The sequence below is a fragment of the Furipterus horrens genome, unplaced genomic scaffold (genome assembly GCF_987537825.1).
Source record: "Furipterus horrens unplaced genomic scaffold, mFurHor1.1.pri manual_scaffold_4, whole genome shotgun sequence".
Lineage (NCBI taxonomy): Eukaryota > Metazoa > Chordata > Mammalia > Chiroptera > Furipteridae > Furipterus > Furipterus horrens.
The window spans coordinates 64,224,598-64,249,835 of NW_028327174.1; the positions used below are offsets into that span (position 1 = coordinate 64,224,598).

Genomic DNA, 25,238 nt, shown 5'->3' on the forward strand with positions numbered 1-25,238 from the left:
CAGGCTATTAACACTTTTTCAAAGGGTATGCCATAATACTACTGTCAGAATCAGTGTGGATAAGAATGTGTGTTTGACAGATCAAATTCTAAGTGGTGTAGCATCTCCCTTCTTGCTAACCTTTATCAAGATAACTTGATAATGTTTTGCTCGATTGGAATTATGCCCGAAGGTTCTACCAAATTGAAAGATAAGCTATTGTTTTATTATTAGGATGTATTGATTATTGCTGTAAAGAATTCAGCAAAAGATATACTTATGATATAATTTTTATGTTTAGCAGACATTCTGGCAAATATAATTGACAAATGACAAACTGAACCTCCTCCAATAAGTCTACTTATTCAACTATGAGGAGAGAAGGATAGAAATCTTTATTGCCAGATTCTTCAGGAAGTGGTTGCATTCAAAAACCAGACCATGTTTGAGGGTCATCTGCCTCTTTCATCATCTGGTTGGCCGACTGGTAATAGCTGCCTTTTAAATGTTATGAATTCAAATGATCTCATTATGTTTCATGCCACAGAACTTAGTAGTTTCATCGAATTGACTTGATTTGGTAGATTAAGAATGCAGACAGCTCTGCCCTTTGGAAGTGAGGGGTGGTGGGGAGGAAGAATGTCTAATCTAGCTGCAGACATGCCTGCAGTTTATTTCTGTTTGAAAGTGGGAGGAGTAGCTCTAAAAAACTTGTTAGACTCAAGTTTTTGTAACAGGACACAAACCCTCAACTCTAAAGTGTGTAGATCTAACTTTATAAACAATACCAGAGAACACTGCACTTGAGAAAATTCTCAGAAGATTCAACTGTAAATTTTTCATCTTCCAGTACTTCCCAAGAGTGTCTTTGAAACAACTAATTTTGAAAGCTACTGTCTAATAATCTACTAATGACTATTGCTTTTACTGCTTGCTACACTCCAAACTGTGTTTAAGGTTTCTTTAAATTTGCTTTCTGCTGTGTTAGTGTTACTTTAAAATAGTCCCATCATCAAATAAATTAAGAAAATGCTGGATTATTTCAAACTAATTAGCTTTATTTCCTATTGAACTTATAAGGGATTTAATGTGCTAATAGTTTTTTGAATCTACGTAAGATAGATTATAGTTTGATGCATTTTCCAAGATTATTTAACTTGAACCTATTTTCAATGGAGTAACTATTAATATCTAGCTTAATTAGTTTTCTAAAGAACAAAGGTTGGGAAATGCTCCAGATATCAGTATGTCCAGATTCAACTGCCTGCATTTCCTGAAGAAATTACTTCTCTGCATTATGATATAGTATTATACCCTTGCCTTTTTATAGTGAGTCGGTATGACAGTTTTTAAGATAACTTTTATTTTTGCCATAACATAATTATAGTATCTTAACATAAAATAGAATTTATTGCCAGTTACAGATTATCTCCCCAGGTTTTCTTTTGTAAAGGGCATTCAGATTTATAAAGACAATGAGAGCTTATTTTTTGCTCTTGACTCCCAGGGGATTCAAACTGAAATGTGCTTTAATATAAAAAACATATACTGGCTTGTTGAAATGTTTTCTTTCTAAATAACGTTTTAAGTTTTTGTACTATAATTGGGTATCTCGATGTTTTGTTTTTTTAAAAAAGTATATTTTATTGATTATGTTGTTACAGTAGTTCCAACTTTTTCCCCCTTTGCTCCCCTTTGTCCAGTACCCCGCTTCCCACCCGCACTCCCACCCCCCTTAGTTCATGTCCATGGGTCGTGCATATAAGTTATTTGGCTTCACTCTTTGCTATATTATTCTTAACATCCTCCCATCTATTTTGTATCAACTGATTATGCTTCTTAGCCCCTGCACCATTTCCCCATTTTCCCCCCTCCCCACTTCCAGCTGATAACCCTCCAAATGATCCCCATACCTATGTTTCTGTTCCTATTCTGGTTTGCTTAGTTGGATTTTGTTTTTATTTTTTAGATTCAGTTGTTGATAGTTGTGAGTTTGTTGTCATTTTAGTGTTCATAGCTTTTTCTTTTCTTAAGTAAGTCCCTTTGACATTTCATAAAATAACAGCTTGGTGATAATGAACTCCTTTAGCTTTACCTTGTCTCAGAAGCACTTCATCTGCCCTTCCATTCCAAATGATAGCTTTGCTGGATAGAGTAATCTCAGTTGTAGGTTGCTTTTCATCACACTGAATACTGCTTGCCAGTCCCTTCTTGCCTGCAAAGTGTCCTCTGAGAAGTCAGCTGATAGTCCTATAGGCACTCCCACTGTAGGCAACTCTCCACCACTCTCTTGCTGCCCCCAGGACTCTGTCTTTATCTTTCACCTTTGGCATCTCAATCATGATGCATCCTGGTGTGGTCCCCTCTGGGTCCAGCTTGCCTGGGACCCTCCATGCTTCTGGACCTGTATGTCCATCTCCTTCCCAAAATTTGGGAAGTTTCCTCATTTTTTTCCATTTCTTGCTTCCTCATTCTGCACTGGTTGACTGTTTTTTTCTTATGTTCCAAGTCATTGATTTGAACCCCGGTTTCCTTCCCTTCACCACTTGTTTTTTGTGGATTTTCCTTTGCTTCACTTAGGATAGCCTTCACTTCTTCTCTTATGCATTTGCCATACTCAAGCATATCTGTCAAGCCTGTGAGCATCTTTATCACCAGTGTCTTGAATTTTTCATCTGTTAGGTTGTCTATCTCCTCATCTGTTGGGTTGGCTATCTCCTTGTCGCTTAGTTCTCCCATTGGAACCTTGATCCATTTCCCCTTTTGGGCCATACTTCTCTATCTCCTCATTCTGACAGGCTCTTGTGTTTGTTTGCCTCTGCATCCCAGGTAGAGCTTCCACTCCTATTGCATTGCAAGGAGTGAAGCCTTTGGGATTCGTTAGTACAGGGCAGCCTGTTTTATCCCATTGTGGCACTGTATGTGGGGGAGGGGTCCGAGAGGGAAAAATGCTGCCTGCCCAGCACTCGCCCCTTTTCCAGGCACCCCTCCCACTTCCACACCAGACTGGCGCCCCTCTAGCTGCTGCCTTGGCCGTCGTTCCCAGAGTGGGTGGGTCTGCAGATGTTCTAAGACCCTGGGGGCACTTTAAACAAGCAGACTCTGCTGAGACCGGCAGTTTCTGCCTCCACCCCAATCCCCATTGGTCTGCACAGTCAGAAGCAATGAGGCTTGATTTTCCCCGGTGCTGTGACCGTGAGCTGCGAGGTCCAGTGAGGAGCTGGGAACGCTCCCCAGGTGACGCTCCTGACTTTAAAAACATGTGACTGTGCTTTCTGCCAGTGTGCTCCTGCCACCGCTGCTGCTGCCACTAAACAGCGTCCTCTGTGTCCCGGCTCCGCCCCTCCTACCTGTCTGGATGAGTATTTCTTCTTTATATCTTTGTTTGCTGGACTTCCATGCAGTTTGATTTTCTGGAACTTATGGTTGTTTCTAGTTTTGAAGTCGTTGTATTCCTTCTTAGTTGTAGAAGGAGACACAGCATGTCTGTCTATGCCTCCATCTTGGCTGGAAGTTCATGTTTAGCTTTTATCATTTTAATTGGGTTACTAAATTCCACCTAATAAATGTGGTAAAGAATACAAAGTGTGAAGATTTAATTGGGATAAGTTACACAGACTATCTACTTCAGTGTCTCAGAAATAGCAGCATGAAATAAATTATAGATGTTATTAATATTAACATTACTTTTGTTTTGTTTATGTTTTTATTAATGTTTTTATTGTTGTCCTATTACAGTTGTCCCAATTTTTCCCCTGTGGCTCTCCACTGCCCCGCACCCCTCACATGTAAAACATAAACATTTTCTTCCTTAAATGTTTCTTTTCACAATCCTTAATAGGAAACTTTTTTTTTTTACTGTTTCAGTTGCCCAACTTCTGAAAATACCAAAACAAATGTAACCATTTCTTCACTTATCAATTTTAAACAATGTTTGTGAACATTGTGAAAGAGAGAATGTTCTTTCACTTACAGGGTCCTCTCTTTTCTTCCTCCTCTCTATTTTGACAGTTATCATCAGTTCTTCTATTAGTTATATTTATAAAATGTGACATAATGTACTTAAAACTTTGGTTTAAAAAATCTTTAGCCCTGGCTGCTGTGGCTCAGTGGATTGAGCATCGGCCTGCGAGCCCAGTGTTGCTGGTTTGATTCCCAGTCAGGGCACATGTCTAGGTTGCATGTCAGGTCCCCAGTTGGGGGTGCGAGTGAGAGGCAACCACACAGTGATGTTTCTCTCCCTTTCTTTCTCCTTTCCCCTCTCTCTAAAAATAAATAAACAAATAAATAACTAAATTATAAAAAATATCTTTTTTTGAAATACAGCACACACAAAAAAAGTGCATGAACGAGAAGTAAACAGCTAGGTAAGCTTTCCCAAAGCAACCACAGCTCAGGTGAACATATAGAACAATACCAGCACCATTCAGTCCTGCTCCTGTCTCCAGTGTTCTGATTTCTATCCTTATACATTGATTTTCAGTGTTTTAAGATTTTTTTCTAACTTTTTACTTTATTTTTTTAGGGGTAGGGGAAGGGAGGGAGAAAGAGAGGGTGAGAAACGCCAATGTGAGAAATATTGATTGGTTGCCCCTTGCACACCCCAAACTGGGGACAAGGCCTGCAATACAGGCATGTAGCCTGACCAGGAATTGAACTGGTGGCCTTTCACCTCGCAGGATGGTGCTCAACAAACTGAGCTGCACTGATCAGGGCATTTTAAAACTTTTTAATAAATGAATCATATACTTTTTTATTTAGCTTCTTTCAGTCAACATTCTTGTCGTTCGTTGGCAGCCGTCCGTCTTGAGAGACGATGGTGTAGCTTCTTAAGAGTCTATCTGCACCGCCGAGAATGGCTGTGCAGTCCGACTCGGGAGTGACACGGTATCTGTCTCCTCCCGTGTTGAATCGACTCTTGCGATGACTCTGGAGTGTCCTCTCCAGTGAAGCTGAAGCTACAGAGCCTGGGCAGGGTGATATGGAGGGTCTGCTGTTGCCCATGCAGCAGACCCCCCCTCTCTTTGCAGCTGAAGGGTCCAAGGGAAAGACGGAGTCAATACAGCTTGGTTTCAGGTGCGCCGCAGGAGTTGCCGGTGTTGACTACAGCGTCAAACCGCCTTAGGGACTCCGGCTCCGGATTTTCTGTCGGGGTTTACTCCCTTAGTCTTTCCCCTGAAGAGGTATGCCGCAAGGCAGCAGAGGTTTTTTGGAGTCAGAGTTTTCCTTCTCTGATATGCCCTGACTGGAAGATCGAACCAGCGACACTTAGCTCGCAGGCCGACGCTCAATCCACTGAGCCAAACCAGCCAGGGTTCAGTCAACATTATGCTTGTGAGATTTGCCCATTTTATAGCATGTAGCAGTATTGCTTTCTTTTAAATTACATACAGTATGGTGTTAAATACCATAGTTCATTTATCCATTCTACTGCTAAGGGATACCTGAGTTGTTCCCAGTCTTGTGCTACTATATATAGTGCTGCAATTGTCATCCTTGTGCAAGTGTTTTGAGTCATATACAGTAGTCCCTCTCTATATCACGGTTCACTTATTGCGACCTCACTGTATCGTGGGATTTTAAAAAATATTATATTTAATTATTTATCATGGATTTTTCACTATATCACGGGATTTTGCAGTACTGTAGACATATGTTGTTAAAGTTACATAGGTTTAAGAGTGTAGAATACATGTAAGGTTCCTACTTCGCTGGGGGGTCTAGAACGTAATACCCACGATAAGTGAGGGAATACTGTATTACAAATTTTTGTTGCGCATAAAACTAGGAGTAGAATTGTTAGGTCATGTGTAGATACTACTAAACAGTTTTCCAAAATTGGTAGTACCAAGTTATACTTCCAACATTTGATAGTGTCAGTTTTTTTAAATGTAGTCTTTTTTTCTTAATATGTCAGCTTCACATAGTACCTTAAATATAGTCTACACAAATTGAGAAGATTAGCAGCCCTACACTTTCCTCCAGAAACCTCTGTGCTTATTGAGTATATAATTATCTTTATAATATAAAAGTTTATAACATTTATACTCTTTTTCTTAATTATAATTTTGTGCTTTCTCTGTACAGATAGGCTATAAAAATAAAAATCTAACAAATGACAAATTGAAAATTATAATTCAATAAAAATTATTCATTACCAAACAGTATAATGTGATAAAATCTCTAAAGCAGGAAATGTAATTCTCTGTTACAAAATCTGTGCTACTCCATGGAGAATATTTCAAGTATAAATGTCAAGTTCATTCTCCAACAATTGCTCAAAAACATGACACATTTTACACTGATTTTTGCTTTTTAATTCCAGCTTTTATATTCTTTAGGGTTTCTAATTGCCTTTCTTTATCTGGGTGACAGAATAATACTTATATCTCTACTTCTTCATTAATTTTATCCAATTTATTCATTAACTGTTACAAGAAATCCACATTCTTGGGAAGATGTTATTCTCCAGGCCTTCTGATTTTGATGACACGTTCTAATATGGACGAACTGCTTTCTATTACAGAACTGCCATTCTGGGATATCTTTCCACTGTACTCTTAAATTAGATCCACTGTTTCTTGGCTTTTACACTTTCCCCTCCACTAGACTCTGTGTGTGTGTGTGTGTGTGTGTGTGTGTGTGTGTGTGTGTGTGTTTTGCTTAAGTATGTTCTCTGGTAGTGATTTTTAAAAGTACTTGTTTAATATAAGTTATCTGAATTACTGCATGCCTAAAAATGTCTTTATTTTATGCTCACCCTTGATTGATAGTTCCAGGTTTAAAAGTATACCTTCTCAGAACTTTGCAAGCATTGAAAAATTTTTTCTAGGGCTTACCTTGATTTAAAAAAAAAAAAAAAAATTAGTACCATGTTGATTCTTGTTCCCTTATACGGAATCTATTTTCATTTCTTGAGAAGCTCTCAGGATCTTCTCTTTTTCATAATGCCTAGCACATCAGGAGAATGTTTCTAGGTGTTTCTTCAGTCTTCTGTCCAGGGGTCAATGGGCCCTTTAATCTGAAAACATTCTTTAATTTCAGGAATTTACATGCATCCTTTCCATGATAATTTCTTCCTTCTTCCTTTCCTTTGCTCTCTCAGTGTCTTTCCAATTGATCTTTGAGGTACCTATTTTTTTCATCTGCCTTTATTTTGTCAATGTTTTCTTATAATGAATATTTACTTTAGTAGTCATATTTTAAGAATTCTGCATATTTCTCTTTTGCTCCTTTACCATTAGAGCTGGTCTTGTTTTATGTATGTGATACCTTTTTCAATGTTTTGGATGCTACTAATGAGAATTTTATAGAAGTATCTTTTGTTCCCAAATCGCCTCTTCTTTCTTCAGGTCATTTGTCAGTCCTCAAATGTCAGTGATCATCAGCTTATACTTATTAATAAAAAACTAGGTGACTTAATATAAGTAGCTAGTATGAGTTATACCTATATGTTTCCTCAACCAATCTCCCCTCAGAATGACAGGGCATGATGCCTGGCCAGTTTTATGTGAAGGCCTTGTGCTGACAGACAGGCAAGCAGGCATGTTAAACTTGCCTGTTCCTCACTAGCTCCATGCAAAAACGGGCAGGGCTTTACTCTGAGGGTCACCATCATTGCAAATCCCGGAGTTTCTTCAAAGGTTGGTTTTCTGATTGTAGACTAGGGAACAATACTATAATGGAGGGTGATTAAAAGGGAGGTGGGTGGACTTTTCCAGCTGCAGTAGCATTCAAAAAATTACCTTATTTTCTCCCCTCTTCTTGCTGATCTCCCAAGCCACACAAGTTTGGAGTCTGTCTGTGGCTCCATTGGCAGAAAGCGTCACTCCCTCTCTGCTTTTCCTGTATTTTCTCTGGGCTGTAATGTCTGCTTTGGTTTATCCACTTTCCATCTTTCAGAAACTTCTGAAAATCTCTGATGTCTTGAAAGTGGCTCTTCCCATTTTTAGAACTGCCCTTTTTTACATTCATGCTGACATTTGGGTTGTAGCCAAGAAAAAAGTTTTGGGGCAGTGTGCCATGAGCCCCTAATTGTTATACAGATTTTAACATTTCGGAGGCATATATTTAACACAAACAAATAAATATCATCTGCATGAAAATATCATTAGGAATTAATACCCTTGGAAACTGTCTTGATCTGAGACTTTATAAATGAATCTTTGCAGCATGTGTACCAAATTTACCAACAAACCATTTAGAAAACAAAGGCAAACAAAGAAATTCATTTCTGATATGTAGTAGGTCACTTAGAATGGGAAAGACTCAAGCAATTTAATCAGAAACTCTGTGGGGTCCTAGGTATCCCCAAATTGAATTCAGCTGGGAATCCTCTCCTACAGAATTTAACAAGTTTGTCCTTCAGCCTCCAAGCTCCTGGCTGCTGTTCCTGGCCTCCTGCCAGGGTCTTCCTCCAGACGGACCAGAGCAGTCTTCCAGAGGAGGAGGGAAAGGAGGAGGGCATGGAACACCCCTCTTGTTAAAAGGGAAATTGGGAAATGAGCAGGTATTAGGGATGCTGAAGCTCCTTGAAAAAGTCCTAGGGCTTCCTCATGTGATATTTTCAAAAATCAAGAGCTCTGGTAAAAAGGAAAGGAGTTACCTGAAACATTCAAAATCCACAAGGAATATGAGAGATTGATTAATCCAGAAGATCTTTAGAAATTAACATGACCCATTCAACATGGCATTTTCTTTGAACCAAATTCTGTGTACTTGCTGGTGACATAGTAATAAGTAAAGGATGCATACCAACTTCAAGGAATTCATAGTCTCACGCTTGTATACAGATAAGCAGATAGTCCCCATCTCATTTAGAAAGCATAATGAAAAACATCCGCACAGGTATTATGACTGAATAGAGCAGAGGTACCTATTCAGTGGTATGTTTGTAAATGATTAACAACTGGCTTTCAGAGGCTCAGGGAGAAGCCCTGATTTATAGCATTTGCCAATTTCCATGGCGTAAATACTCACACCATAGTCAATTAGAAGCTATTAACACGTGTCACTGAATGTGGAATTGCTAAGAGATGTGCAGTAGTACACACTGTTATACAGTATTTCCATAATACTGATACACCAGACCTCAGCAGTATAGATAATCAAGTGTGGTAAAGTAATAATTAAGCGATAATTAGGAAGTAAGGAATTTTGAGTCTTACCTTTGTTTTTAATGTAATTTATTAATTGTAAGTTTACATACAATAGTGTTTAACAATATATGTGTTTAACAACTGGCTCACAAAACTCTTGAAAATTTAGCTCTTGGCTCTTTTAAGCCAGTGCAAGCTGGTTCCAGCATGAAACTACCCCTAACTGGGAGTTGGGGTGGCACACTTCCTACAGGATACAAATGCTGGTGGGATCGGTTACCTTAAGGCAGTATATTTCAGTTAGAATTGGAAAGGGAGACATAATAAAAGAAGGAAGGAGGGAACAAGGAGAAGAGCTGATGATGTCCACAGAATCCGTGTACGCCATATAGCCCAAGCAGCACAACTCTATAATCCTGCTTTTTAATTATGCTCTCTTTAATTTTTCTTAATCGTCTCCCAAGGACACTTTTTTTATTGCTTTTTAGGAAGAGAGGAAGGGAGTGAGAGAGAACATCGATGTCAGAGAAGCATCAACTGGTGGCCTCCCACAGGGCCCGAACTGAGGACTGAACTACAGCCCAGGTACGTGCCCTACCTGGGAATAGAACCCACAACCTTTCAGTTACTAGATGATGCTCCCACCAGCTAAGCCACACTGGCCAGGGTTAACCATGCTCTCTTTAAACAAGCACCTTCTGCTTAGGCAAGAAGGGATGTCAGGAACCCTTAACCCCTGCAATATTTAGGACAGGAAATTAAATCACATGGACATAACACATTCCATCCCTATCTTAATATTTCTTCTAGTTTATGTTGATATGGATGGCCAAGGTGGCAGGGATGGGGAATAGGTCAGGGGTCCACTAAAAATGATCCAAAAGAAATTCTAAATTAGCAGTGTGTTCATAACATGGAGTTGGGGGATTGAGATTAGCTGAGGCTGTCCTGGTGTCTGTGCAATGAGAGTGATTCGTGAGTTCACAAGTGGTTGAATCAGTTGTCATTTTTAAACTCTATCTTAAAAACTCATCAAACGGCATACACACAAATATGTTATAAGCCATTTTTGGCTTCTTTTGATTGCAACTGGCAGAGAACCTACCTTTAATTAGTTTAGTTGTTGGGGAAAATGATTAGCTCCTATAACTGAAGAAGTCTAGGGGTAGAGCCCAGAACTCACTTAAGGTAGTTCTTGTCCAGAGGCTCAAGTGCTGACACCGGGACCTGGTGTCTCTTTCTTTTGGTTCCATTTCCATCTTCAGCTGGGGTCTGCCTTCAAAGTCACAGGAAGGCTAATCTGCTCAATTTCTCTGCCCAGCAGCTGAATAAAATTCCTGGGCTTGTCTCTGGTTAAAACAACTGCCAAGGCCCAGTGTGGCATCTCTATGAATGGCCCAAATGCATCTGCAATGTAAAATCACCTGGAGAATTTTTTAAAATTCCAAAGCATAGATCACACACCCAGTCAATTTAATCACAAGTTCTGGAATTGACACAGGTGTCGTTATTTTCTTAAACTCCCAAGGTGATTCCAATATGCAGACAGTTTAGAAGGCCCTGAATTAGAAGCTCCTAAGAATGGGTTTTAGAAGCTCCTTCTAGTTTACTAATGAAGTCAACTTACGTCAATTTCCTTAATGGCTACCTCAAAATCTTTCTTGCTATGCTTTCCGACCTGTGAAACAGGAGCCTTCCTCCTGCTGGCCGGGGCTGCCCACGTGCAGCCTCCATCAGCAGTGTGTCCTCATCCCTTTCACCCTGCCCTGCATTGTTCTGGGAATCATCCCTCCTCTGGCATGCATCTCATATTTTCACCTCTCTGCTGGCTCCTTCCTCTAGACCTGTGCAAAGTGCTCAGGTCTCTCCAATCCCATAATGCCCTTTCCCATTCCCTGTGACACACTCTCTATCCCTCCGAGGCCATCACCCAGTGGTAGCCTGGCCTTTGCTGTCCACTTCAGAAAAGTGGACTGACTCACGGCTTCTTGGTGCGCCTAAAAACCCTTCTTATCTGGTTGTGGACATTGCCACCTTGCTGAAACTGTTCTCTCAAAGGTCAGCAATGACTCATGTACAAAACCAAATGGCTGTTTCTGTCTCAGTCTCTTTCTTACTGGAGGCCGCTCTCTCCCTGGGCTGAAATACCACCTTTGCTTTTCTTTTCAGATATTAGGGCATCCAAAGTTGTTTCCTTCATTAAATTTCTTTCTGTCACCTTTGTTAGCTTAGGAAAACCTTTGAGAAAATGTGTAGGATAGGCATCCTAAACACAATTCTCAGGAAAGACATATTAGGACACATTAAAATACACTAAGGCAACCGTTTGAAACACAAAAACATTGTTTAAGATAGTCAAGACATACTTTATCAGAGCAAATATTTGGAAACAAGCTAGGCAAATAGGTTAACTATGGTACTCCACATGACGGAATACTAGGGACAGCAACATTTCCTGTGGCAAGTGTGTGCTGATATGCACACATGGGTATAATTTTAAGAAGAAGATGTAGGGCAAATGTATGTATTGTATATGTAGCGTAGCTTCAACTCTTACTGGGCAGCATATGTAAGAAGTTGTAAATCAACTTGTTTCCTGCCTCTTCCTCCACACAGGGTTTTCCATTATAACCCTGGCAATATATTTTCAGCGACACTCGGTTTTACCTTTTCTCCTAATTCATCTTTGTTTTAAAATTGTGCAGAAAGTTTTCTTAGTACAAATTTTAATTATTGTGCTTTGTCATGTATTCAGCTATTTAATAATCTAATATGAGTTAGTAATAAGGAGCTTTTTCCCATCTTCTAATAGCCCAAGAAGCTTTGTCTGAATTTAGGTGGTTACTAATGACTATAAAATATGAAACCATTTTGTTTTTATTGCTTTTGTAAAGGAAGGGTCAAAATTCCTCTTTGCATTTGAAAGATGAAGTAACATCATTCAAGAAGATAAATTTAATAAACATCTGAGGAATTTTTTTATACATGTTGCAATGAAACTTTAATAATGTAATTACAAAAGAAATTCTGCCCCAAATATTTTCTTCTGCAGATTTAAAAAGGCATAGTTTATTAATATTTAGTTTTACATATAATTCTCAGGTATATTGGCAAAATAATGCCAAGAGGCTATATAAAAAAGAGAAAACGAGAAAGACAGGCCTAAACATTGACTGTTCCCTTATACTCCTAGAAATGACCAGAATACCATATTTCACCTTCTCTTAAATAGTGAGAAAACTACCAAAATATATTTCTGCCAGAATAAAGTGACTTTACTAAACTAAACTAATTCAAATAAATCAATCACGGTAGGAAATTAAAATTTACCTATCTTTTTATAGCTAACATGAGCATAAAACCATATATTTTCACAAATGATTTTTAATTTATAGATGAGGAATTTGCAATTCAGTGAGGAGGTACGGTTCTTTTTTTCTGCCGCATAGGTAAAAGCAGAAGAGTTGAGACAGGATCAGATATCTCACTTTCAACTCAATTCTATTTCCCTAAAACCATACAGGATGCCAAAGGAGTAGTGGTGATCACCTTGGTTGATTTCTCCAATATTTCAGGTGGACAGCTCTACAGTTCCCATCCCCATCTTCTACTCTAGAAAAAGTGGTAGCAAAAAATGAAACATTGCATCTCCTTTTCCCAAAGTGTACAGGTTAATACGTTAGAATGCCTGTCCTAGATTGGCCTCTCTTTTCCCAGTAATAAACCTGCTTTTCCTTCCTGATCAGTCACTGTCATATCAGAAGCATATGATTTCTTGTTCATAGATGGTTATATGAGGGATAGCCAAATATTCCATCAGAAAGATGGACTCCTCCTGGAAGGAGGTCAAGTATTTCTAACATGCAATTTCCATCCAGAAGATGGGGGAGAAATAAACCTGCAACTATGATAAGTCTAGCCAGTTTTACAAAAGAAAAGCTTCAGACCTTAGGAGTAACGTGATACAGTCCACTGTTCAGTGTCACACTCCTGAGAGCCTGGACTGGGAGCACAGCAAGAAATTCACCTCAGTCATGGCCATCAGCAGCACTTGCGCGAGAACACTAAGACCTGCCTGGGATCCAGTTACAGAATCCTCCTATTTGAGTGGGGTCTCCCTCTTTGTAAGACAGATACACCCTGTGCCCTAGCAATAGATCAAACTCCAAGGAAAGAAGATAATTTTATTCTGTGAAACAACTTTTAAGTGTCTGGTATTTTTAAAAGCTTATAGGCTGGAATGATAAATAAACTAGCTCTGATGGGATGAAACTAAGAGGTAAAGGCAACAGAGAAAGGATATGCTTTCAGGTAAGATTTGAAAGGGGACAGAAAGTTAATGAGGTGGATAGACAGTCAAGCTGTTCAGATGGCGGGATCTGACAGAGGAGGCCAGCAGGGTTAGCAGAAGAAATGAGGGAGGTGGGGATGGGAGAAATGAGGTCCAGCTTAGAGAGAGCATTCTCAACATAGATGATAATCAATTCTGAATCATATCACAGAGTGGATGAGGAGCCATTAGAGCAGAATGCTGGAGGAGCGGTGTGACTAGACACAGACAGATGGCCAAGTGCAGAGGGACCTAAGCAGAAAATTGGAGATTACCAGAAGAGGCGCAATCATGCTTGGAACCAGGCATTGAACTCAATGACTAATACAAAATTCTTCAGATTAGAAGAATGTTGCAGAAGAGAAGGGATAGGAAACACCTTTCCTCTTCCATTAAGAAAAAAAAATTCAAATGCATTGTTGAAGTTGATTGATAGTACACATAGAAAATGCATTTCTGAATAGAAAAACTGTAAACATGAGATAAGCATCAAAGTTTAAAGGGATTCAGAGGTCACTTGCACAATCCTTTGAAAGGTTATCAGACACGATGTGAGGTTTTTCCAGTTAGAGAGATTTAAGATTAAGATTGCTGGCTGTCTAAAATGGTTGAGTTTCAGTTCTCCCGGGAGAGAAATATTAGATTAATGTCTGACCTTCCCTTTCAAGCATGATGATTCCCTGTTTGGGGGAAGTGTAAGGAGCAAAGACTGTAAGGAAGAACACATGGGTGTGATCAGAACAAAGCCCTTTAAACCTGCTCAGTGCCAGTGGGCAAGTAATGCCCCTGAATGTGCAGGCAGCAGAAAAGAAGGAAGGATATACAGGTTGGGAGGAGAAGGAGAGGTAGAGAGAAAGAAGGAATGCATAGCAGAAAGCTGCTGGCTGCTGGCTGCAAATGTCTTGCTCAGATACCCTTTTGGGACGCAGGTCAGCAGGGCAGCCAGGGGGAAGCTGATGGAAAGGGGCAGGGAGAATTTATTCTATTCTTGGCCATATGTGTGTTTGGAAAGAGACAGGAAGAGAAGACAAGTAGAAAATAAAATGACAGTGAAGCCAGTTATAATGAACAATTTTGAAATCGATACAAAAATGAAGACAGAAATTTTTGGACATGAGTTTTGAGCCAGTAGAGAGAAGACAGGAAGATAAAGTGAATGGGGACAAAAGCCAAAAGGTTACCAGAGCATGGTCCCTGTGGAATGTGAGTAAATATTTATTGGCTGATGTTGACTTTGACAGAATAAAGCCTGTTAAAGGAAAATGTCATTGCCAGTGGAGCGTGGAAGTTCTGATCTTTGAACTAAAAACAGCGGTACCTGAGAAAAAAGTCGAGTAACACCAGTTATAACTACAGAAAACGATTCTTTGTATATGAAGCCAACCAATCTCAAGGAAAAAAAAGATGACACCATTACAACAAGAGAAAAAGAACAAAGACTGTAAAAGCTGAGAAAATATATTCCTTTCTTGAAGAACACACTTCTCCTGAGGCACCGCAGCCCGTCTCACAGGTAAGCAGCGGTGAAGGTAGGTGCCAAGGAGCCTGGCTTTATTTGACAAGACAGTTCCTTTGTCAGATGTGGTTGGAGAGCTGAGAAAATCTTACTTTTGGATCTGGCTCCAAGGCTAGGTCATCAGTAGACAGTCTCATTCTGGAGGAAGGGAGGAAGAGCAGAGGCAGAAGACAGCACCTTTGCTCTAGATTTCAATATTAGAAGCAAAAGAATACTTTTGGCAGTCTAGGTGTGTTGGTGGCCCCAAGGTCCTGTCCTAATGGCAGGGACAGGCATTTTGGATAAAGGTTATTTTCTCGTTCTTGTTTTACCTTGGTAGGGGGCTGATAAGGCATACAGTTGCTTGAAAATAAGAAAAAAGACTCAATTCCTAAGTCTGAGAAGTTCACCTAAAATATATCCTGCCATGTTACTGGGGGTTATGCTTGTATGTGGGATGATCAGAGAAGTTGTCTGTAAGATATAAATTTTATAGACCTTTTAAAATTACTCCCCAAATAATAATTTATTTTTTCTTTAAAATATACTGATTTAAAAATGCTGATTACCCCTGTAAAATGCCCCAGCCCATGATTCTAGTACTCAATGGGTACTTGTTAAATGGACAGTGGGTGAATAAAGAAACCTAAAAAACAAGTAAAATACTAAGAATGTATGTGTGGAAAACAGTTCCCCTTTAATTACATCCTTTTGCCCTGAGAGAATTAAAAAGATATTGTAATTGCCATACTGCTTTTTCTGATGCGTAACATCAACCACAAATAGCAAGACCCATGCAGCAAATCTTTCCCCACTTCTAAGACCTTGGTAAGGGTCTAGCCACAAGGGATCTAATAAAGAACTTAAAGCATTTACTAAGAGCTCACAGAAAATTCAAGTCCTACTACTTTTAACAACACCAATTCAATTCATTTCAACAGTTACTGAGCACTTACTATGTGCAGGGCACTGGGGCAAATATCTGGAAGAGGTGTATTAGGTGCAGTCCTCATGAGTATAAAGAAATACATGTGTTTGGTGGTTGAAGGTGAGGGCATGGGAGTTGTGTGGATAGGGAGGATGGGATAGACATTTCATCTAAGTGTATATCCACACTACACCCCCCCCCAAAAAAGAAGGCATTTAAGATTGTAATTATTTCACATACATTTCTTGGTTTCAGTATTACAGCCCAAGAAAAATAGCACCACAGGTAGGGGTGAGGTGCAGGAACTCATGAATCCACTTTAGAACAACAGGTGCACTGGTGGATGGGACTTGAACTTTGTTGGACAGGGAATGGCAAGGTAAGGTGTTCCATTACTCAGGTTCATTCCTGGCCAACTTTTGAACATCCAGTAAAGAACACAGAGGAGCCAAATTACAGCAAATTGATTCCATAAAGAGATTTTATTTTAGGTATCAACTGGCAGTCTTCAGCTAAATACCAAAGAGAAAAGAGCAGATATAAAGATTATGAAAAAGAGTGAAATACCAACTACAAAGAAGGTATTGATACTATCTTCACTCATCTATTATGTTTTTAATAACTATCTTAGTAAACATTTAAATCTTCTTTCACTTAATGAGATCAATGCATCCTTAAGACCCAGAAAACTGGAAAAAGCTTTAAAATATTTGTAAGAACTAAAAATTGTTTGGGTTCATGCCCATTCTAATATGTAGAATTTATAAAAGAATTTCTGATATGCATCAATAGAAAATATTGATTGTTCATGATTATTAATGTAAGACAAGTATCAACTTGTCAACATCAAGATAAGTAAATGCTAAAATCAGATAAGAAAAGAACTTTTTAGGATAAGAGAGCTTTAAAAGTCTTAGCCAAAACCATCACATAAAGAACAGTCTTTTAATAGCAATTCATAAACAGAAATTATACATTAGTACCAACTGCAGAGGATAAAGTCAAACAGTATTTACTACCCCATGCTAACAGCCTACATTTAAAATAGATTGTTTTTCCTATACCCGCCCCTCCCCGCAAAGTACCTTTTAAAGGACTTGCTCTGCTATCCAAACAATTTGCAAATGCATTCAGTAAGTTGGGCTATAATATTTATTCTCTTTCCTGTTATTGACTCAAGACCTATTTCTCACTATTTGCTTTGTGTTCATTCTTCTGCCAAATAAAATATTAATTGCATTTTTAGCTGCACTGCTGGTGATCAGAGAACTCTGATATGTCAAGCTAAATTGATAGAAATAGCATACATTAACATATTTATAGGTTCAGGGCTTCTAGCGCATAATCACACCCATTAATTACTTGACAGTGCTGTATATTACAGGCTAAAAAAAGGCATTTTCAGCAACACACTTACCGAGAGTAAAGTTTTTTTAAAATAATAAATCCTCTCGAAGGAAGGTTATATCTAAGAAAATCAGGCAAGAGGGCTCACATATCTATACGTACCTAAGGGAAGCTTTGGAAAGCAACTGTTCACTAACTTTGAATAGAATGCACACAAAGTAAATGAGATGGTAGAGATAGAATGATTTCCAAGAAAAAAATATTCCAAATATTTGACAGATTTAATTAGTATTTTAGAGTTCTAAGAGAGACAACCTCAAACAAGTAATTCTTGATAATAAGACACAGAACAATAATTTTTACTTTTGAATAAACTTCAAATATCACCTAGGACCAAAGCATTTCAAATTACTTACATTTCTGAATGTGCAATTATAACACATAAAAAAAAGAATTAAAGCCATCCTGGGAAAAAGCTCATGAGATGTTGGACATTAATAGAATAAACAATAATTCTGTGGATTCATCAGCTGCATTGAGTGCATGTATCATGAAAAAGACAGTAACATACTTGACACCTCTTGACCAGTTAATCAGCAAGCAAAATGATGGTCTCCCATAATAACTTCAGCACCGGACCCAAACACATTTTCTTTTCAGCAATGAATTAAGTCCTTAAGAAAAAAAAAGAAGAAAAAGACTATACAAGCAGGGTTCATGATTTCAGCATGAACACAAGCAGGATGTGAAGACGGAAAGCAAAGCCGAGTCTACCTGTACATGTATATCTATACATATTTCACTGAGTTCTTTGTTGCCTGAGAGTAAATTGAAAAGACAGTCGTATTCGAAAGTAAAAACCATTAAACTGTGTTTATGGGCTACCGCAACAGACTCGGTGGGTGAATAAGAAGAAAATCACGGTACCTTTAGTAAGTCGCCTCAGAATTTGACAACGGCATTTAAAAGAGACAGCTATCATTCTTGCTCGCTGCTTTCTGTGGCGAACTGTACTCAGGGCTCTGCTCTGGTGGCTGCAGCAGCAGCATATGAATTCCTCGCGCACATACCAGGAGAAAGGTAGTCCCAGTGGGGAGTGACAAAGCTTAATTCCTCTTGGCTGATGCAGAGGTCCGCCACATGTCATCTGGCAGAGCTGTGTCATTCACTACTACTACCACCCCTGCCCCCCACAGCCTCCTCCCCCTGCACGCTCACAATGGCTTAGAAAGTAAGGCTGTTTCAATAGCAACAAAGCACCAAATTGTAGAAAGCAGGGACAACGCTGGGAGAGGAGCCATTCCATAAATCTAAGACAAGGCACTCACTGAGCGATGCATTCAGGTTTAGGCAAAGGGCTATGCTTTCCAGCCAATTCAGCCTCCCCTGCCCCCTTCTGTCTCAGCATCAAGTCCGTCTGTGTGCTTTATGAGTCTCATTTAACTGGAAATGCAAGTGAAATGCTTGCCCTCTTACTTGAGGAAGAAATGAGTGTATCGTACAGGATGTTCTTTTAATAACAGGCAAAGGAAGGAGGCAGTTTACTTTTGAGATTCAGTAGAGAATAATATTTTTTTACCTATAGAAGGGGAGCAGCAGGAAGGCAGATGTCTGTGGTACTTTACAGACCTATGAGAGTCAAGGCAGTCTAGGTTTAGAGATGAAGTGCAAGAAGGACTAAGGGAAAGGGCTCAGGAGAGGCAGCTGCTCATGGGGCAGAAGGAGCCCTGGCCCCTTTAATCACCTTTTCCAATAAAGGACTTGGCTGGAAAGCAACACAGTCAAGACTGTTTCTAAAGATACTGGGAATAAAAGCAAACAAGGCCAAGTATTTCTATTTTTAATGTACCTTACTATTCTATTTCCCAACAACCCTCCCCTAAACCATTCTTCTCATTATGCAAATAAGTCTTTTGACACAGCAAATATTTGTGAGTATCTGCTCCAGTGTAGAGCAAATTAACAAACCCTTCACAATCCATTCACAAAATGACAAGAAGGTGGAGCACATTTCTTCACCTGCCAGCACCTGCCTATTCGCTATACAGTCAATACTAACACGGGGTAAGGAATTTTAAACAAAACCCAAGAATCTCCCACAAGAGTTAACAATCATTCAGAAAACCAACCAAACAAACAAAAAATACAGTCAGTTAGGAACCTTAAAAAATCAATTAGTCAAAAAAGAAAAGCTATATCATTGTCCAAACTATTTGATTAATATTTCTAGGACTGTGTGAATTATTCATACAGTCTTATTCTTTACTTTGAGGCTGTACAAAAGCCTTTCAAGCTGTCTTCTAAAATAACTTGCAATATTCCAAATTTAGTGATAGCTCTTTATCCTTTTCATTCATCAATTCCACATGAAGTCAAACAGTTTCAATCCACTGGTATTGAAGTGCATACATGTTCTATTTTAGGTGCAATAGAAAAATTATTTTTGTGTGAAAATTAGCCGAGTATCATGAACATCTACTTCAAAGGTATTTGAAAAGAAAAGAATTCCCTTACCAAGGATGGTCTAGCTAAAGCTGTCAGCCACCACTAATCAATAGGAAAGTAAATTAAATGGATTGTATTGCAGAATCAAATTTTTATAATTGTTCCAATTAGCCTTAATCTGTTTTAAATTTCAACCCATCCCATTCCCATCCCTATTAAGTCATCCCTGTAATATTTTAGTCCCCTTGATATTTTATGTTCTAAAAGAAAACGTACCTTCCTGCTAGAGAATTAGTTTATTAGCTAAAGTAAGACAAATATTTTTAGTTAGCTCTTTAAAAGATCCTTCCCTCAATTTAACATCTTTCTTTAAATCCAGGCACTCAGAATATGCAGCTGTCAAATAGCATTAGTAAAATCTTGCCCATGAAACATCACCACTCTGGCCCATTATATTAATGTCTATTCAAATAAAACTCAAAATCATACAGAAATCTCTTGCCCTCGTGCTATTCATGCCTACTCAGATCTAATTTGCTTCTTCCTTAAGGCTAAAATGATCAAATATTTCCCATTTGACTAGAACACTCAATTTTTAAGATTGTCTCCTGGTCCTAAGAAAGATCTTCAGAATTACTAAAATGTCCTATATTTCTGACAGGAGGAAAAAACTCATCCTGGAGCCCTTGAAAGGTTCCTGGAGGCTCAAATTAAGGTTTTTTTTTTTTCCCCCTTCTTTGGATATTGTGGCTGCCGATCCGTATATATACTGTTAGCCAGTTCAGGCTGAGCTCCAGGAATCTTATAGAACTAGAGCTGCCCTGAAGTAACCCTTTTCCAGGAAATGGAGGAGTCTGACTTGCGTTTCCACTGTCCCCATTTTTGACCTCAGAGATTTCCTTGGGAGCAATTCCCAGCTTAGTTCTTGCCCTCAGCTCTTCCTCCTCCCTTCACCTAATTCAAACCTAGCCTCAGATGCTGAACTCTAGTGCTGGCAAATTGCCTTCCGGAAGTGCAAGGCTTTCTATCTCAAAAATTACTAACCTGTAGGACAAAGGTCGCAACTGGCCAAGGCAACTGGTATAATTGGACCACAGTCCATTAACATAAGTCACCAGTGGGCAGAGTAGCCTTCATTTATCAGCCCCCAAATTACTATAAGTATGTGTGCTGGGCCCCTATAATCAACCGTGTTAAGTATGGTGGCTCAGCCTTGTGGATAACTCAAACTTGACAACATGCTCTTTGAGAGTCACCAAGTGGAGACTATGGAGATATAAAGCGGTCAAGATGGTACAAAATATATACCGGATTAAACTCTAAAGTGATCAACCTGGAGAAAAGCTAGTTCATGAGGTTTATTCTTCTTTCAATACATGAACTCAGGCACTTGCTGGATTCAGGCCTGATTATTCTCTTAAAACAGTAACTCATATTTCAGTGTTTCTTTAAAATAAAAGTCTTCTGAAGGTATAATACAAATAGACTAAGTTTATATAGAATTTAATAAATTACAAAGCACTTTCACACATAATATATCATTGGGGACACTCTGTTATGGTTTTTTGTTCAGATAAGGACTCTGGTTCTAGAGAGAGCATTTTCCATCAAAGTCACTCAGCTAATAAAAGAAAAAAAGAACAGGAAAGAATCCAAGGCTTTCTCACCCTGAATGAATATTCTTTCTACTCTTTGCTTTTTTCACTGTGTCCCTTCTCCATCCATAGAAAACATCATCCAGATTACACACACACACACACACACACACACACACACAAATCCAATTAATCAAGAACTTTTAAGTGCAGTTACCTGCCTTTCTGAAGCACAGCTAAGGTGTCCAGAACCACGGTGACCAGAAAGAGCCAGAAACAGGAGGTAATTAAGGCAGGTACCACAATGTATCAGACTGTTATGCACCAAGCTGTTGACACATTGTCCATTCTGAATGCACAGCTTGACCATTCTGACTGGTTGGTGTCTGTCATGCTCGTTTAAAATAATTTGAATATCACTATCAGTGACAATGTGATACTAATTTCATCACAGGATGGGGGTGGGGAATGCAGATAAATAAATCCCTTCAGACTGGCTCAAGGATTCAGCAGGTAGGAACAACCCTCTGTCAAACATAAAAATTATTGTATTTTGCTAATTTTTCTCATGTCTTGATTTTCCTCCATTGTATCCATTTTTCTGTACAACATCTCCACCCCCAAAATAAACATTGCTGTTTGCAGATTCTTCTGGTTCTTAACAAGAATCATTATAAACCACAAGTTCCCTGCCTTATACCAACACCTGGGGAATTTATTTTTAAAAATAAAAAACTAAAGAGCAAATTACTTCCACATTAAATCTGCCACCACTTTATATCACTAGAATCAATCTGATTAAAGTACTAAAATAATTTGTACCTTATCTTCATTTCAACTGGTTTTGTAAATCTGTTACCAAATACACTTGACAGGTTTCATTTTTTGATGTTTAAAATTTAAATATTACCTTTCTTTTTCTTTGAACATAGTTGATTCAAAATGCTTAACATGTTTAGGTCATTATTTAAACAGCACAAGACATCCTGAATAGTATTAAATATGCCAACTTTCCCCTCATAGTTAATAACTGTTAGGTATATCCCAAGTCTTTGGGGTACTTTAGAATATGATGTTCATGGAGATCTTAAAATGTGACCAGCACCCTTTTCAACTCTTTATGGACAATTTCATTGACTTATCCTTAAGTTAAAATAATCAGCCAATTTAGTTTCCTTTTTAAAGATGCTGAAAGCAACAATGAGCCTCAAACGTGTTATAAAGCTTGTGGCCCCTGTCTGCCACTTAATTCATGGAGTGTGTCAACATGAGCCCAAACATTAGGATCAGGCTCCAAACAGAACTTGCCACTGCCAAGTTGCTGCTGAGGACTCCTATGAGGAGCAGGAAAAGGGAGACCTGATTTACTATGAGAAATTCTCAGGGTGCGGAGATTTGGTGTAATCGTTCAACCCAGGATTTATTAGGCATCTTCTACAAATGTCTTATGAGAAAACATTTTTGTAGATGTAATGATGCCCTTTAGGAAGCGTCATTAGGACATACTCTTGCAAATCTAGGGCGATTAAAAAGCACTTAGTGGCTCTGGGCCTTGGATGTGTTGTGACTGAAAAGGGTGGGGATAATGCACACTCCATGTGTTGTTGGCTAGGCTTATCCGGTAGAGGCTCTAATGCCCTTCATGATGCCACGGGATGAAGGTTGTCTCCACTTAACATGAGAAGGCCAGAAAAGCTCCCACAAAGGTAAGGACCTGAGGAATTTCTCAGCTAAGAGCATCTCGTGGAAAATGTTAAAGAATGGAATACATAGAAAATGAGAAATGCAGTACAAAAAGAAACCTTCCAGAAAACATCCCCCTAAATGAAGCCCAGGTTAGATTCAACTACTCACTGAGGCATTATGTAGAGAAAAGCCCAGGCTTCAGATTCAAACTGATTGACTTTGAATCTTATTTTTACCACTAAATGGCTGTGGGACCTTTAGCAAGTTTGTTAACATCTCTGTTCATCATTTGCAAAACGGTGAAAATAATTTCCAGGCTTGATTTAATGACTAAACTGAGTTTTTTTGTGTAAAATGCCTAAAACAGCAAATTGCAAACATAGTCACTATGCATTTGGTAGGGAGTAAAATTGTATAATCTGCCTTTGGAAAACAGAGCCCAGACTCTCAAAGACGGGGGGCGGCAACTAACAACTAAAATGATCCTGCTCCCATAAAGTCTCTCATGACTGCAATGGCACAAGGTGATCACTCCCCCTCAGCTCCTGAAACTTCCCTGCTCTCATGCCACTCCTTGCTCCTGCTCCTAAATGATGGAATTCCCCCAAGTTCTATCACAGCATCTTGGCCTCCTTTGACATCATTTTATCTACTCGTAGGACTCTAGCAGTCGCCTCCCTGCTAAGACTCCCAAATCTCAAGCTCCAACTCAATACTGCTCTCAGTTCCAAACCATTTTCTCTGATGCTTGATTCCCATATTTGTGGGCTCCCTTCACAGCTGTCTCAAATTAGCCTTGAACCAGATCTCTTCGAGCTCTTCATTTTATCCCAAACAGGATGCCTGTTTCTTTTCTATGAAGTCAGTGACATCATCGCCCTCTTAGCAGTTCATTCCTTTCAAGTCCACCTTTAATGCAAATTAAATGCAAATTAAAACCACAATGAGCTATTATCTCACACCAGTGAGAATAGCCATCATCAATAAATCAACAAACAAGTGCTGACAAGGGTATGGAGAAAGAACCCTTTTGCCCTGTTGATGGGAATGCAGACAGGTGTAGCCACTGTGGAAAGCAGTATGGAGATACCTCAGAAAACTAAAAATAAATCTGTCCTTTGACCCAGCAACCCCACTTCTAGGAATATTGCTGAAGGAACCCAAAACACTAATTCGAAAGAACATCAGCACCCTCATGTCCACTCCAGCATTATTTACAGTCGACAAGATATGGAAGCAGCCATAGATGAGTGGATAAAACAACTATGGGACAATCAACACAATGGAATACTACTTGGCTGCAAAAAAGAAGACAATTTTACCCTTTACAACAGCATGGATGGACCTAAGTGAAATAAGCCAGTCAGAGAAAGACAAATACCATATGATGTCACTCATATGTGAAATCTAATGAACAAACTGAACTAACAAGGAAAACAGAGACAGACTCATAGATAAAGAGCAGGATGACAGCTCTGGGCCCAGAGGGCAGTTAGGGAATGGAGGGATCAAGCAAAAAGGAAAAAGGACTCATGGACACGGATAACAGCGTGGTGATCATTGGGGGGAGGGCCGTATAAGGGGGATAAATGGTAATGAAAAACATACAATAAAAATAATAAAAAATAAATTTATAAGGTAAAATTTTTTTTAAAGCCTCTCAATGTTCCCATTCCGACCATCAGCATCCTAGTCTAAACTTGCATGGTCACTGTACACAGGCCTTTTTTTCTTACAAACATTTATTAGTTTGTTCTAGGCACTGGGAACTGGGCCTGCTGCTGGGTATACCAGCTAACTTATTCCAGAATTAGTGGCCAATGCGTTAAAAAAATTTTTTTTATCAGTATCTGAGTAGTTTCATGGGAATAGCATTACTCTTCAAATTTTAGTATCAGTCAAAGCTTGTTCTTTTTAGGACTAAATCAAGTACAATACATTCATATAAATAACACCATGCATTATTAGTATAAAATGCAGCCCATGTTATGTCAAATATTTGTGACCAACAACTTGCAGATAAGTAAATTATTTGAAGAAATAAGAAAAGTGAGCAACCCAATAGGAGAGGTTCTATAGTTATGAACAGAAAAAAAGCCTACCTGTAGAAGCATAGACTAGAGATGACTGAAAGGAATGCTAATTCTCCACACCCCCAGGATGTGTCCATCAATGTGGATCTGCACGCCACTGAGAAGGCAAGGAGTACATACAGCTCATGCAAAAGCCCAACCATAAGGCGTGGCGGTGAGTGCACAGAAACCAGCTTAAACCCAGGGAAGAAATGAGACGTCTAAAAGATGGTTGGATGCGGTGATTATTTCCAGTATCCCCT

The 25,238-nt window shown here is 39.0% G+C and overlaps 1 protein-coding gene and 1 long non-coding RNA gene across 3 annotated transcripts in view; one reads left to right on the forward strand and one right to left on the reverse strand.

The window, feature by feature from the left end:
- The window catches only part of GRIP1 (glutamate receptor interacting protein 1), a 681,920-nt gene that overhangs the window by 250,844 nt on the left and 405,838 nt on the right, over positions 1–25,238 (reverse strand). The window lies entirely within an intron of this gene.
- Positions 14,696–25,238, forward strand: part of LOC150012106 (uncharacterized) — a 46,410-nt gene continuing 35,867 nt past the window's right edge. The window contains exon 1 of the long non-coding RNA XR_016510701.1: positions 14,696–14,920. This is a non-coding gene — a long non-coding RNA (uncharacterized LOC150012106). The remainder of the gene's footprint in view (positions 14,921–25,238) is intronic.